The sequence below is a fragment of the Neoarius graeffei genome, chromosome 4 (assembly GCF_027579695.1).
Source record: "Neoarius graeffei isolate fNeoGra1 chromosome 4, fNeoGra1.pri, whole genome shotgun sequence".
Taxonomy (NCBI): Eukaryota; Metazoa; Chordata; class Actinopteri; order Siluriformes; family Ariidae; genus Neoarius; species Neoarius graeffei.
The window spans coordinates 16,110,594-16,127,306 of NC_083572.1; positions in this window are offsets into that span (position 1 = coordinate 16,110,594).

Sequence of the window (16,713 nt, forward strand, 5' to 3'; positions counted from 1 at the left end):
CCTACGTGTGTGTATATATAAATACACACGTGTCCTTGGAAGATGTTTTATGTCTTTTTTTAAAGTATTTATTGAACTATACTATCCCAGTTTTCCTGACTCAAACGTCCACAGAAAGGACACGCTGCTTGAAACCACTGTTTCAGTTCCTTTTTAATAGTAATGCAACACACACACACATCCCATTCCTCTTCAACTATGTTTCTGATCCTAATTTGCTGCAGTGAAAGCTGCCTGTGCAGTAACTACTACTTATGAATTTCATGACTAGACATTCCGAGGTTCTCATTGCCACTAAATTTCTAAAGATCAGCAAGTCACTGTTGTAGCTCTCACTTTTAGCTGCTGAACTGTCCAGAATTCATAGTCCTGCCTCTACTGAACGCTCTAGTATTAGTCTGGCAAATTTGCCATGCTTGTGACATGATACTGAAGCTCTTAAAGGCTTTATCACAATTTTACCATTAAGCGACCTTCACGAGCGAAATTATAGACGTATGGTCGATGGTCGTCAAATACAGAAAGCTCTTCTTGTGGTGCCTTTGTTTGTTGACGTGGAGGGTTTTTTTTTCTTTTCTGTCGTCTGTCAAAAGGAATCATAAGTGTATTGGAAATTATAATCATATGCCTGTTTTGTAAGTGCAATCCTAATTTAGGTTTTTGGGTTCTTATTATTTTCTTAATTAGAAATCACAGTTGATATACAAAATTCACGTTCGATTTACAGTTACAAATTGCTGGTTATGTTGCCTGGGCATACAGCTACAACTCTGGGATTGTTACGAATAGCAAACTGAAGGTACCCCAAAAAAAAAAAAAAAACGCTTCAAATTCAATACGTACAAGCCCCCTGCGGACCTGTGAAATAGCTAATTTTGATGGCGCTGCAGTTACTATCCAGATCACGATAGCTATCCAACAGCTTACACACTACGAGTGCAAACCGAACAATGTGAATAATAATCTGTAAACACGATGTGAAAAGCATCTGAAATATGTTACAAATTTTGATGCTCGGTAATTCATAAAATTGTGATTGTCCCTTTACATATCACAACTTTTGGCAAGAAATGAACTCCATACATTGCAAAAAAAAAAAAAAAATGTCTGCCACTTCATAGGTCACGATCACAGCTTAGTCATACCACGTTTGAAAAGATAATCTCATAGGCCTATATTTTAGAATGATCCATTGTGAAGGGGTGGGATGGGGTGGGGTGGGGTGGGGGGCACTAAAGTTTATTTGATATCAGTGCAGCACCTGTGCCTACATGGACCATACCATGTGCTACCCTGTTTCAGGGTGTTATATTCCCTTGGTTTTTAGAAGGGCTTTTATGTTTTGAAACACTTTGTAAGCTTTTTAATAATATCATTTCCTTTGTTTTGTTTACTTCATTTTATCAAATCTGTAAATTATACATTATACAAAGAGTTTTCAGTTAAAGATTTTACTTTGAGCTATAATTATTGTAATTATTAAAAGATGTAGCCTTTATTATTAAAGTTTTATATTTTTCAAATTAAAGAAAAAAAAACTCGGCGTGGTTTTTCATTCATTCATTCTAGAGACTTTGGATGTGATGCTGCTGCTGTCCTCGTTTCAAAACTGGAACTGTTAAGGACATTCGAACACTGGTTATTCGATCCACACTCACTGGGTGTGAGCAATCGCATGCTCTGATTGGCTACTCTACTACTAGGATATCAGCTCATATACCATGAGTAGAGAAAAATTAAATGGCGGAGCATGTTGCTGAACCAACCGAGGACAAAATAAAAACTCAAACACACAAAAAAAGCAACAAAATATGGAATAAAAGTATTTGATGGCAAGAACGTATCTTTTTAAAAATTTGTAAGAATTATTATTATTATTATTATTAAAGAAAGAAAGCACAACTTTATTCATCACACACTTGTGAAATTCCTCTCTGCATTTAATCCATCTGAAGCAGTGAACACACACATGCACACACACGTGAGCAATGAGCACACACACATACCCAGAGCAGTGGGCAGCCATGCTAACAGCGTTAGGTACCTTGCTCAAGGGTACCTCAGCCCAAGGCTGTCCCGTATTAACCTAACCGCATGTCTTTGCGGTTAGGTTAATATGTTAATAATAAAAATAATATTATAATAATAATATTATTATTATAGCATTTTCACAAATTGCTAGTCATTTCGCCGGTTTGTTTACATTCTAAACAGAACTGATTTTGTCAGGCATTTTGTATAAAAGTTTTTATTTATCGAATTTGCAAAAAATAAAAATGCTGTTTCTCAAAATCCAGTGAATGTTGGCTTAACTCGCTATCAGCTCATGTATGACTGTTTCGTGGAATAACTGTTAATTATATACTGTATGTAATTGTGGTCCTATGAACCGCCTGAAGCAACAGGAATCACCAAGATACCTTTTTGTGCACATGTGCAACTTCCACCAAAAGTTACACAGAACCTTGTTGGCACTGGTCCCAAATAGCAAGGAACCCCAAGAGGTATCGAGTGTTTATAGTAACACAGTTACTGACATAACTACCGTTCTTTTTCACCCCTCCTCTAACCACTAGGGGTGTTGAGAATAACCTGGGTAACGTATGCCATAGTGTCATGAGGAACATCTTAAAACTACCTGGAAAGATGCTGAGAGACAACCGCAGTTCTCTCAGCGCTGGAAATCTGGAGAAAGTGGATGGTGATGTCCAGGTAGCAGCGCCACCTGGTGTGGCATTCTTCTAAATAGTGCTCATGAGAATGAGATCTTCCTCATAGTTTGGCATATCACAAAAGTGGTTGGATGTCTAGCCCCTTTATAGGTCATGGTCATGATGTCCACCAGCCAGTGGGCCAACTTCTGCTAAGACAGAGGAGCCTTCTGTCTCCTTTCTCAGTAACAGATTAACCATAGATGCCAATTTATGGAATTTATTTGGGGTGAATGTAACAGCTTACAAATCTGTGATATCATGCAATTTCATAACAGTCATATCCCAAGCCCTAAAAAAAAGTGTATATATATAGCCTTGTACTTCATATGTATTTCTGCAAGCTGGGTTTTATCATAAAAAGAACACTAGCTCTTCATCACCGAAATCTTATTCAGTCAACATCAATTAAAATACAGCTCAATTAAATGTAACAGCACTACATTTTGTTCAGCATTGTCCCATTTTTTAAAATAGTCAATAAAGTACTTTCGGAATTGCGATCCTATATTCAACAAAACCACAACTAACGGTTCACATGAACTATCAGACTTCATACCCGGTCTGTTAATGCTTCGTTTCCTAGCAGGGGTTGCAGTGCAACAGACTTAAAAGCTTAGTCCGGACTTTTCCCTTTCCACAGATTCCAGATGTTCACAAGCCAACTGTGAGATGTAATCTCTCCAGAGGGTCATGGGTCTGCCCTGTGGTCTCTGTCCAATGGAATGCTTTTTACAGCTCGAGCGGGAACTGACCAGGGGATATCCTTGTAAGGTTCCCAAACCTTTCAACAGCTTCTCGCAATTTGGAAGAGCAGGAAGCTCCAGAGCACCCATAAAGTTAGCGCCTATGAATTGGTCTGAGAATCAGGTGCCCCAACATCTTGTCTAAACATTAGTATTGGGTGCATACTGGGTACAGTAAGAAACCTGTTACAGGTTCATCATTGCAAGGTCAATTGGCACAAAATTAGATGACATGACAAGGTCACCCCAAAGCCATCTGGCTACTAAACATGTAAGGTGAGTTTATCACTACATGGACTACATGGTGCAATTCTCAAATTTGCTAGCAAAAAAAAAAAACTTGACAGAGATGCACATTTCTGTTTGGTATTTTCAATGAAATCATCACAGGTGGCCCTTTCAAAAAGGCCATAATAAGGCCCCCAGCAAAATGCCATACATGTTGTTGTGGTGTGTTGCAATGGTTGCCACATGCTGGATTGGAACTTGCCAATATCTAGCAGTCCCTGGAGAAGCATTCTTCTTTTGGGCATCAGGCACTGCACAAGATCCAGTTGATGAGGTGCATGCTGGTCACAGAACTAGGTCTATGTGGTAGGCTTGAGGATCTACCAAGTGTTTCCTGAACTATAAGGTCAGAGGTCCTCAGTTGTCAATTAATTCAGAAGAGCAAGGCCTACAGGCACAGGTGATATGGGGAAGGGTGCCAAATCTCTCCATCTCCTTCGGACAACTATGGGTTCCAACCACTAGTAGAAACCAAGGTATCTACGACATGATGTGGAAAGTGTCATTGGCATATGCTACAATAGATGAAAATGCCAGTCATAGGCCAGCACGTTCTGTCTTGATGAGCTATCCAGCTTGCCTGGGAGAACCATAAATAGTAGTGTCCCTTAGTATTGGCAAAAAAAGGTCCACCTGTGCTTCACCAAACCCTTCCCAGATCTAGGCTACCACTTCTGGGTGCAGATGTCACTCCCCTGTGTTATTTCTATAGTGCATTTTCTGTATCTTTGCACAGCTTTGAGAGATGAGTTGTTCTCAATGAGAACCATCGATTGGCCAATCTGAGAATATTCTGCACAAGGTGGAGATACTAACTGCATTTCATGCTGCCCTGATGATTGCTGTATATGACCATCTATAGGGTCAAGGGGTTAGGGCCAGCATACCTACAAAGTTTGATCCACCCCTACATGCCAGCCAGATCCTTACACTCCACGACTACTGGTTGCCTGGCCCCTCCTCTTCTCCACTTCTGCCCAGCCCACTCAAGACTGTTGTCTGTCCTGGTTCCCTATTGGTAGAATGACCAACCCATTGAGGTCAGAACTGCCGACTCCCTGGCCACCTTCAAGCGCAGACTGAAGACTCACCTCTTCAGGTTGTACCCCTTCCTCCCTGCCCATTGCATATCAGTCTGGACCAACCCAGGCTGTGTACTGTTTACCCTGGGGTTAGCCGTTTGAGGTCTCCACTTAGTTGTACTTTATATGGTTGGTTTGCTTCCTTGGCTGTTTGAGTATTGATACTTCAAGAATATTACACTAAGTATTGTCACTTGTTCAGTTGGCATGAGAACTTTCTTGTCTAGAAGTTCAGCACTTTGTGTACCTGACTTTTGCACTCATTGTACATCGCTCTGGATAAGAGCGTCTATTAAATGCCATGTAATGTAATGAACTATAATGTAATGTAATGTTTCAGCAAACTACTGTATGTGGCAGTGTTTCAAAAGCTGTAAGCAAAACTTGAGTGCTTTCTTTAAGAAGAACTTCAAGGCAGCCCCAAGAAACACAAAGTAGAAGGGCAATTTTAGAGGGTGGGCTTCTTATGAAATTGTACGATGTCAAAAACTTGTAGGCTGTTGAGCATCCTGAAAAACATTTCATAATCTTGAGTTTATGGGTGTGAGTACAGTTTACCTCATAGCTATCTCTTTCATTTGACCTTGTGCAAAATTTAGTCTAGGTCAACTTGTATTATTTAAGCCCATCAATATGGAAAAAGCTTGTCCATACTACAAGTATCATAATACGACTATGTTATCAGTTGACTAGCAAAGCTAATTAAGCTGATTTGAAAATAGCATTGGGCATCTTCTGCTTTGTGCTCGACCACCAATCCCCTTTGATGAAGAGTGCGCGATGTTCAACAGCAGGGAGGAGAGAAGGAGGTGGTGAGTGTTGAAACGCTGTTACAAGCAGAGAAAGGGAGAAATGGAAAGTTAACTTAGAAGAAGGTGGAGTTTCAGATGTGGTCCTTCTCCCAAACTTCACTTGTTTCATAACTCCATTGTAAATAAGCCAGCATCAGCTGCTTTCCACAATGCATCTCTCTCGTGTTCTCTCTCTCTCTTGCTCTCTCTCACTCCTCAGGCTGCACACACCCTGGTTGGCACAATTGTGTGCTGGTACCTTTGTAGATTTTCTGGTCCATAAATCAGGCCTTTCATCCCTGCTGCTTTCTCCATTAGCATATTTAATTGCCAGGTAAAAATCATTTGTTTACAATCCGTGTAATTATTTGATTGTACAGTAACCGTGAGGAATCGGAAGAAGAGAGAGAGAGAGAGAGAGAGAGAGGAAGGGGGATGAAACGAGGGAGTGCTGGAGAACGAGAAGAAAGAGGAGCTCAGCAGCCAAAACAACACATCAAAGCATGAGCCTTGATGCCGATTTCGTATGGCATTAATGGTTCATGAAGGAAAGAGATTGCCTTTAGGAACAGCTCCCTTATAATCCCACCAACAATCTCAGTGCAGCATAAACATTAAACAGAGAGAATGGGGGAATAAATTGAACCCATCTCTCATAATCCTGTCAACAATCACCAGTGAATGCATAAACATGGGAAACTTCTGCCAAAGAAGGAAGAGTAGAGAAAAACGAAGAGACCAAGAAAGTCGGAAAGTGGTTGGAGCTGGGTTTTAAGGGATATAAAAAATATTTTCAGTACCAGGCAAAAGTTTGGACACAACTTCTAATTCAATGGTGTTTCTTTATTTTTAATTAAAAGACACTTTATGTTTTAAAGTAATCTCATCTCATCTCATTATCTGTAGCCGCTTTATCCTTCTACAGGGTCGCAGGCAAGCTGGAGCCTATCCCAGCTGACTACAGGCGAAAGGTGGGGTACACCCTGGACAAGTCGCCAGGTCATCACAGGGCTGACACATAGACACAGACAACCATTCACACTCACATTCACACCTACGGTCAATTTAGAGTCACCAGTTAACCTAACCTGCATGTCTTTGGACTGTGGGGGAAACCGGAGCACCCGGAGGAAACCCACGCGGACACGGGGAGAACATGCAAACTCCGCACAGAAAGGCCCTTGCCGGCCCCGGGGCTCGAACCCAGGACCTTCTTGCTGTGAGGCGACAGCGCTAACCACTACACCACCGTGCCGCCGTTTTAAAGTAATGGTGGATGTAATTTCTCTTTATTTAGTTGAGCGGTTCTTGACATAATATGGATTACTGGAGTTGTGGAATGGGACTATTTACTGTATTTTTATTATTAGCTGATCCGGTCGATAGGTGATGAGCTTACGCAGTCATGTTGTCCATCATCCATCCGGTGTCATCCACATATCACAAAAATTGCTTCTTCTCTCTCAATTCTTCACTGATTTTATTCTTTTTGGCAGGAAGGTAGGTCTGCCTGGGGTGCATATAGCTTCTACCCAAATTTGCATAACTGCAATGAATAATGAAGATATGGAGTAATTAGGCGGCACGGTGGTGTAGTGGTTAGCACTGTCGCCTCACAGCAAGAAGGTCCGGGTTCGAGCCCCGTGGCCGACGAGGGCCTTTCTGTGCGGAGTTTGCATGTTCTCCCCGTGTCCGCGTGGGTTTCCTCCGGGTGCTCCGGTTTCCCCCACAGTCCAAAGACATGCAGGTTAGGTTAATTGGTGACTCTAAATTGACCGTAGGTGTGAATGTGAGTGTGAATGTTTGTCTATGTGGCAGCCCTGTGATGACCTGGCGACTTGTCCAGGGTGTACCCCGCCTTTCGCCCGTAGTCAGCTGGGATAGGCTCCAGCTTGCCTGCGACCCTGTAGAACAGAATAAAGCGGCTACAGATAATGAGATGAGATGAGATGGAGTAATTAAGGCCGAACAAGCAGTTTCCACACAAATCGCTTCTTCTCCCTCAAATCTTTACCGATTTTGATTCTTTCTGGCATAAAGGTAGGGGTACCTAGGGTGCATATAACTTCTAAACAGATTTGCTTAATTATAATTATTAAAGAAGTTATGGACTAATTAAGCCTTAATGAGCAGTTCAACAAAAATCAATTCTTCTCGGTCAATTCCTCACCATTTTGGATTCTTTTTGTGTTTTCTTTCTCTCCCCCCCCCATCTGTCCCTCTGAGTTACATGTTGATCCTGGGATTGAGATGCTGGCCTCTTCTGCCCCTCGGACCTGCTTGATCCTGGTGCCCTGTGTCTGGTTGGAGTTTTATCGCACCGCTCCTGTGAAGGACGCCCCCATGAGGACAGTTGAGGGTTATACCTGTTAAAACTGTTAATATTATAGTCAGGCTGCCTGTTGTTGCCCAAATGAGGTTGGGTTCCCTTTTGAGTCTGGTTCCTCTCGAGGTTTCTTCCTCATGTCGTCTGAGGGAGTTTTTCCTTGCCACCGTCGCCACAGGCTTGCTCATTGGGGATAGATTAGGGATAAAATTAGCTCATGTTTTAAGTCGTTCAAATTCTGTAAAGCTGCTTTGCGACAGTGTTTATTGTTAAAAGCGCTATACAAATAAACTTGATTTGATTTGATTTGATTTGATTCTTTCTGGCAAATAGGTTGGTATTCCTAGGGTGTCTATAGCTTGCAACATTTATTGCACAAGGTGGCCCACTTTTGATCGTTCCTGCTGGACTAGGCGGGACCAGAATGAGCTACGCTGTCATTGACGGTCTTGTTTATTATTATTATTATTTACTGTTTGATCTCAAACACATTAGAAAGGCAAGAAACTCATCCACTAATTAATTTTTGACGAGGCATACCAGTTAATTGAAAAGCACTCCAGGTGACTACTTCCTGAAGCTGGTTAAGATAATGCCAGTAGTGTGCAAAGCGTCATCAAGGTAAACGGTGGCTACTTTGAAGAATCTAAAATATGAAACATATTTTGTTGAACACTTTTTTGTTTAGGATGTTATTTCATGGTTTTGATGCCTTCAGTATTGTTCTACAATGTAGATAATAGTCAAAAGACAGAAAAACTTATGAATGAGGAGGTGTGTCCAAACTTTCGACTTGTGCCATAGCTCCTAAGTTTCGACTGTGAATGCTTGCATAATAGGCAGAACTAATCGTGTTGTCCTTTAAATTCAGCACTTATTCACCCATATACCCACTTGTACCTTCATTGGTTTAGCAATGCAATTTGCAGTGTTTTTAGACCTGTTAAAATAAATATAGAGGTAGACATTAATTGGGTCTCATTAGCTTCATGACTTTAGCCTTGAGTTTATGGACCAGAATTACATTTATGGCTCTGCCTCTATTTCTCATCTCATTATCTCTAGCCGCTTTATCCTGTTCTACAGGGTCGCAGGCAAGCTGGAGCCTATCCCAGCTGACTACGGGCAAAAGGCAGGGTACACCCTGGACAAGTCGCCAGGTCATCACAGGACTGACACATAGACACAGACAACCATTCACACTCACTTTAGAGTCACCAGTTAACCTAACCTGCATGTCTTTGGACTGTGGGGGAAACCGGAGCACCCGGAGGAAACCCACGCGGACACGGGGAGAACATGCAAACCCCGCACAGAAAGGCCCTCGCCGGCCACGGGGCTCGAACCCGGACCTTCTTGCTGTGAGGCGACAGCGCTAACCACTACACCACCGTGCCGCCTCTGCCTCAACTCAACAATATTTAAATAATCTTGGCTTTTTTTCGTGGTATATCAGATATATCTCATTCAGCTAGTATGATATTGAACTCGTCTTCGACTTGTTCACTATCATGCTAGCTGAATGGAATATATCTGATATACCATGAAAAAAAAAAGCTAGCCAATATTATTATTATTATTATTATTATACATACACACTCTTCCAGTTTTTCGAAGTCTGTTGGTATGTTTTTCTCTTGTAAATATGCATTAAGAATCTCTAATGAAGTTTTGGTAGCCATTCAGGTGGGGTTTTTTTAATTGTTTACTGCACATAAAAGAACAAAATTGGCTTAACAAAATATAACAAATACAAGACATGCAGGGGAGGCCTGAAACCTGATGGTTTTTCGAGGGTCTCCCCTTGTTAAAATATGACAAATTTGAATGACAATATTAGGGTCAACTTATGTAAAGCATAAAGTTAAAAAATAAATAAATAAACCCTTAATAATTAAAGTAATTGATCAACTATTACAACCCCGATTCCAAAAAAGTTGGGACAAAGTACAAATTGTAAATAAAAACGGAATGCAATGATGTGGAAGTATCAAAATTCCATATTTTATTCAGAATAGAACCTAGATGACATATCAAATGTTTAAACCAGGGGTGTCCAAACTGATCCATAAAGGGCCATGTGGCTGCAGATTTTCATTCCAGCCATGCAGCAGCACACCTGATTTGGCTTATTCAATCAACTGACACACCCACCCTTTAATCAAGGGTGGGCGTGGCTGCAAGTATTTGACTGTGTGAAGACAGTTCAGTTGATTGAATGAGCCAAGTCAGGTGTGCTGCTGCATGGCTGGAATAAAAACCTGCAGCCACACGGCCCTTTATGGATCAGTTTGGACACCCTTGGTTTAAACTGAGAAAATGTATCATTTAAAGAGAAAAATTAGGTGATTTTAAATTTCATGACAACAACACATCTCAAAAAAGTTGGGACGAGGCCATGTTTACCACTGTGAGACATCCCCTTTTCTCTTTACAACAGTCTGTAAACATCTGGGGACTGAGGAGACAAGTTGCTCAAGTTTAGGGATAGGAATGTTAACCCATTCTTGTCTAATGTAGGATTCTAGTTGCTCAACTGTCATAGGTCTTTTTTTGTCGTATCTTCCGTTTTATGATGCGCCAAATGTTTTCTATGGGTGAAAGATCTGGACTGCAGGCTGGCCAGTTCAGTACCCGGACCCTTCTTCTACGCAGCCATGATGCTGTAATTGATGCAGTATGTGGTTTGGCATTGTCATGTTGGAAAATGCAAGGTCTTCCCTGAAAGAGACGTCGTCTGGATGGGAGCATATGTTGCTCTAGAACCTGGATATACCTTTCAGCATTGATGGTGTCTTTCCAGATGTTTAAGTTGCCCATGCCGCACGCACTAATGCAACCCCATACCATCAGAGATGCAGGCTTCTGAACTGAGCGCTGATAACAACTCGGGTCGTCCTTCTCCTCTTTAGTCCGAATGACACGGCGTCCCTGATTTCCATAAAGAACTTCACATTTTGATTCGTCTGACCACAGAACAGTTTTCCACTTTGCCACAGTCCATTTTAAATGAGCCTTGGCCCAGAGAAGACATCTGCGCTTCTGGATCGTGTTTAGATATGGCTTCTTCTTTGAACTATAGAGTTTTAGCTGGCAACGGTGGATGGCACGGTGAATTGTGTTCACAGATAATGTTCTCTGGAAATATTCCTGAGCCCATTTTGTGATTTCCAATACAGAAGCATGCCTGTATGTGATGCAGTGCCGTCTAAGGGCCCGAAGATCACGGGCACCCAGTATGGTTTTCCAGCCTTGACCCTTACGCACAGAGATTCTTCCAGATTCTCTGAATCTTTTGATGATATTATGCACTGTAGATGATGATATGTTCAAACTCTTTGCAATTTTACACTGTTGAACGCCTTTCTGATGTTGCTCCACTATTTGTCGGCACAGAATTAGGGGGATTGGTGATCCTCTTCCCATCTTTACTTCTGAGAGCCGCTGCCACTCCAAGATGCTCTTTTTATACCCAGTCATGTTAATGACCTATTGCCAATTGACCTAATGAGTTGCAATTTGGTCCTCCAGCTGTTTCTTTTTTGTACCTTTAACTTTTCCAGCCTCTTATTGCCCCTGTCCCAACTTTTTTGAGATGTGTTGCTGTCATGAAATTTCAAATGAGCCAATATTTGGCATGAAATTTCAAAATGTCTCACTTTCGACATTTGATATGTTGTCTATGTTCTATTGTGAATACAATATCAGTTTTTGCGATTTGGAAATTATTGCATTCCGTTTTTATTTACAATTTGTACTTTGTCCCAATCTTTTTGGAATCGGGGTTGTACATATTCAATACGTCTTTCTCTTTCCCGACAAACAGAGAAATGTTTCTGTGTATGCACAGCAGAAAACTTTCTCTTTGAATATTCACATCAGCTCTGATGTGTGACATCATGTTATCTTGACAACCATGCAATATTGTATGCCATATTCAACGCTCATTCTCCATTGGGTAGAGTGACATAATACACATAGGATAAGCAATATGCTAACATAATTGCATGCTATCAAACCAAATGAATGAAACCCGCTAGAAGGGAATAGAACATGATTTTATTCCATCAAAAAAGTCTCCTGTATGTTTAATAATCACTATATTTAAATATACTTGATTTATTATATATTTGTTTCTAATAAAATCACGTCAGCTTCCATGTCATTTTTTATTAATATTTTCATGTTATATAGCAATATTTGATCAATATTGACTGCCGTTAAAGCTGTCCAGCTCTATGTTTGAGAAAAATCTGCATTTCACTCTTGCAGGGAGTTTGATCTCTTTCTCGGTCTTCTCATCTTTTTATTAAATTCTTCAGCTGTGTGTGTTTAGTAATCCAGAATATTTGTCCATTCGTTCGTCTTTAGCAACTGCTTTATCTTGGTCAGGGTTGCGATGGACCTGAGGCCTATCCAGTTTATTTAAATATATATATATATATATATATATATATATATATATATATATATATATATATATATATATATTGATTGAAAACAGCATTTCACCTGCAGAATGAAAATATTACTAGCCTCAGATGTGCATGTGTGTCCCTGATCATTTCCTATGTAATAAATGTTAGCGTTTCATGTTTATTATTATACATACAGGGCACTTTTTCGATGGAATAAAAACCTGGATTCTATTCCCTTCTAGCGGGTTTCATTCATTTGGTTTGATAGCATGCAATATTGCTAGCATATCGCTTATCCTATGTCACTCTACTCAATGGAGAATGAGCATTGAATATGGTTTACGATATTGCATGGTTGTCAAGACAACATGTCACACGTCAGAGAGGTAAAACTTCCGCGCTAGCGAGCGACTGTGACAATTTGTCAACAAACGTGGCCGCCATGTTTGCTTTGTTAAATATGGAAGATTTTGAGGGGATTTTGAAAAAGAAAGGCACGTTGAACACCTGAAATGTATATAATAATAATAATAATAATAATAATAATAATAATATTGGCTGGCTTTTTTTCATGGAATATCAGATATGTTCCATTCAGAATGGAATATATCTGCTATACCACTCAAAGCGAGCCAATATTATTTAAATATTTGAAGTACAGCATAATATTGTCCTCACCAAGAAGCTGAGAGTTTTCTCTTTACAGTACTGTATAAAACTGTAAAAATCTGCTTCTCGTTTGAAGCCATTTTGTTTTGTTAAAGTTTTTTTTTTTTTAAATAACATGCTTGATTCTGTTAAGGCAAACTTTTATGTCATAATTTCAGTTTGAGTTTTATATTTTAAAATGTGTGGAATCTTTCCAGAAAACAATATTTCTTATTTACTGCATGTGGCTCCTGATCAAAGGTTTGAATTTTAACATTGATAAGATCTACGGTTACAGAAGCCAAGCACCTATCTTCAATTACCTTTTTGGATCGAGATGAGATAAATACGTTTCGATTAAATTTATTCGCTTGGCAAATTTACAACTTACAACCGAGGCAAAATTGAATCGAAGACTACAGCAGAGCAGAAAAAAGGTAAGGGTTTTGTTCAAGGGTTTTTTTTCTGACTGTCCTGGGATAAGAGCTCAGAACTTTATGGCCACTAGCACTGAATCTCAAATATGAATGCCTCACTGGAGAAGCACTCGTGCCAAAAACACTTCATATAAAATGTTACGAGCGCTGGTGTCGTGTCCTAAATGGTGCAAAGACTCTGAGTGTCAATAGAAAACACAAAAACGTTGTAAGAAAAGTTATGACTGCTAACCAAAAGGTATTCTCTCTCACTTATCCAAATGTGTAATTCCAGTGAACAAGAACCAACATGTTTGTACCGAGAATAGAATTGAAACTGATTTACTCAAAACTCACTTATAATAAAAGCTTAATGGTTGTTGGAATGCATCTGACTGAAGATGCGAAACATATAAACGCTTTCCTGAATCCTCAGTTAAAGGTATTTTGTGAAATTAAGTAAGGAATTAAGCAAGATTTGTGCTTTTATTGAAAAATAATCAACAGCTGGATGGTGTGATGCTCCAAAGTTGGTGATTTTCCAATAATAGTCTGTCCCAAAGTGTATTATTTTATCCACATTCACTGGATATGAGCAATCGCGTGATCTGATTGGCTACTCTACTACTAGGATATCAGCTCATTTAATGTGAGTAGAGAAAAACAAAATGGCGGCGTGTCTTGCTGAACCAACCGAGGATGAAATAAAAAATGTTCTACTTGAAAAAAACCCCAAAAAATTATCAAGTATTTAAAAGAAACAGAAGCTAAAAGAATATAGTTTCTCCTTCCCCCCCACCCCAATATCTCCTGCTCCATACTCCAGCCCAGTCGGTGGCGGTAATTAACCTTTCAGTTGGCTTGCCAACCGCCAAAAAAAACCTAAAGAAGAAGAAGATGACCCTCCTTCCAAAAATAAATAAATAAAATTAAAGCAGCAAAATGTAGAATAAAAGTATTTGGTCGTGAGAACGTATCTTTTTTTTTATTTTTCAATAATTATTATTATAGCATTTTTCAAAAATTGCTATTGTCATTTTGCTGGTTTGTTTACATTCTAAACAGAAATTATTTTGTCGGACGTTTTGTATAAAGTTTTTATTGATCGACTTTGCAAAAACTAAAAATTAAAAAATGCTCCGTTTCTCAAAATCCAGTGAATGTGGATAGAAAAAAAAGTTATTCCACTCAATCTCGTCGTACATGACTTATAGCCAACTTGGTGCTACGCACCTCATCAGCTATCAGCTGACTCTATGTATGACTCGATTTCGTGGGATAACTGTTAAATATTCTTCTTCTTCTTCCACCTCTTACAAGGTTTAAATTATTACTGAACAGTTTTTACACAGTTTTAACTGTTTTGTTCCCTCACAAGCCTCTTTTTTTCTTTTTAAAAACAAATGAAGCTTGTCGTGTTATTGAGAAACCATAAACGCAAACTCCTCTGGGCTGAAGACTTTCCTGTGGAGGAAAAACGCATTCGTTTATTATTATTATTATTTCCTCTGAATGAGTAGTTGTTGTTATAGAAACATGAACATATTATAACGAGTGCATTAATACGTATAAACCTTCTTTGTCCGATTTGTCTTGCAGCCAGAACTCCACAGAAAATGAATCAGCACCTTCTGACTAATCAGCATCAAGCATGCAACAGTGCTTTTGGTATAAATCTGGATAGTTTATTTTATTCCATGTTAGAAAGAATACGCAAAACAGATTGTGCTCTATGTCCTGGTTTTGTTATAAGTTTGCAACGTGAACATGATAAACATGACACGACTATCCATTCATCATCAGCGGTCTTCGTTTACTGAATCTAATTTGTACTTTCTTCTGTATTCCATTTAAAAACCATCTTCTGAGCAATTGTTTCCCTTCTCAGTGTTTTTCTGTCTTCCCAGGCCAAATCTGGAGTGGGTGTGCATTCTTCTATGATTATTTTCACAAAATGTCCCCTCACCCCCCCCCCCCCCAAGCAGGCTTGCGTACTCCCATCCCTGGGCAGATTTGGTCACTTTTTGCCTTAACCACCGTAAACAACAAGAACAATTTATCTGGCAGAAGATATGTTTACTGAAGCGGAGCCACAGCCATTTTTAGCCGCCTCTTTTCATTCCGTTACCGCGGCATTCTCTGATCTCGGTATTATTGGATGTTCCCCTGTGGTTGCTGTGGGTTCTGCGTTCTTCCCCATTGTTCTCAAAGCAGCACGGATTCAGAGAATTCCATCTTCGGCTTGTAGATTCGATAACAGGATTTTTATGGTGTAGAAAGTCCCACATTCCAGTCGGACCCGCAACACAGAGCGCTTTGTCACGAGATCGATGTGTTTGGCCTGGGCTGACATATACTTTCGCATTCAATGCCCCAGTTACGGCTGGTTTTGGGTACTGCAAACTACAGAGGCCTTCGAATGGCAGTAATGCCGTCGTAAGACCACACAAACTCAGTGACTTCGGTGCTGGTCAGAGCTAGTTTGTGGTGCTGCTTCAGCAATTTCTGACCAGCTCTTTAAACTGCGAAGGGAATTTATACATGTTTTGTTTGACTTGCTTTTTTGCATGTCCTCTTGTGCACCCCGTGATATGCAATGCACAATTTAGTTCTTCCCCCGAGCCAAGTATAACTTTCCATAACACAAAAGCAGTTGCGTATTTTTCAAATTCCTAACTTTGATGTGGTCAGGATGAAGTCTTCTTCTAAAAACCACCCCTTTCTGGATCACAAGCTGGGCGTTGGACCATTTGTGAGACATGTCCCTTGATAGATGAATCATGAAGCTTGCACTCAATCCTGAATTATCATTGCATTTCGCTTCTTTACCCAGAAGTTAATGAATGACCGATCTGGACTTCTCTAATGCTTCCTTTAAGAGAGAAAGATTTGACATGTTTGCTGTGTCTCGTGTTGGGTGGCACCATTTTGTGCATGCCTACTTTACCACAGAGTGGCTTCCCCAGGCAGCCATTGGGTCTGTGGTCTTACCACTCCTGGTCTGGCTTTCGGCCATATACCGCTCCTCAGCACATATACACTCACACACACACATTCCCATTCAAACCACAGGTTGCTCGGGTAACCTGCAAAACTTGCCCTTCTGAACCTTGTCTTATTTATCCAAGCTGTATATTATCTAAAAATGCTATTATTTCCCTAATGATGTTTAATGGCAGGTGGGATAGAGGCTGGTCCTTCATGTAAGCCTCTAAAGCATTTTACGAGCCACAGTACGTAAACTTCTGAGGTCACTGGTAAATGCAAAGAAAATATACAGTAAGTGC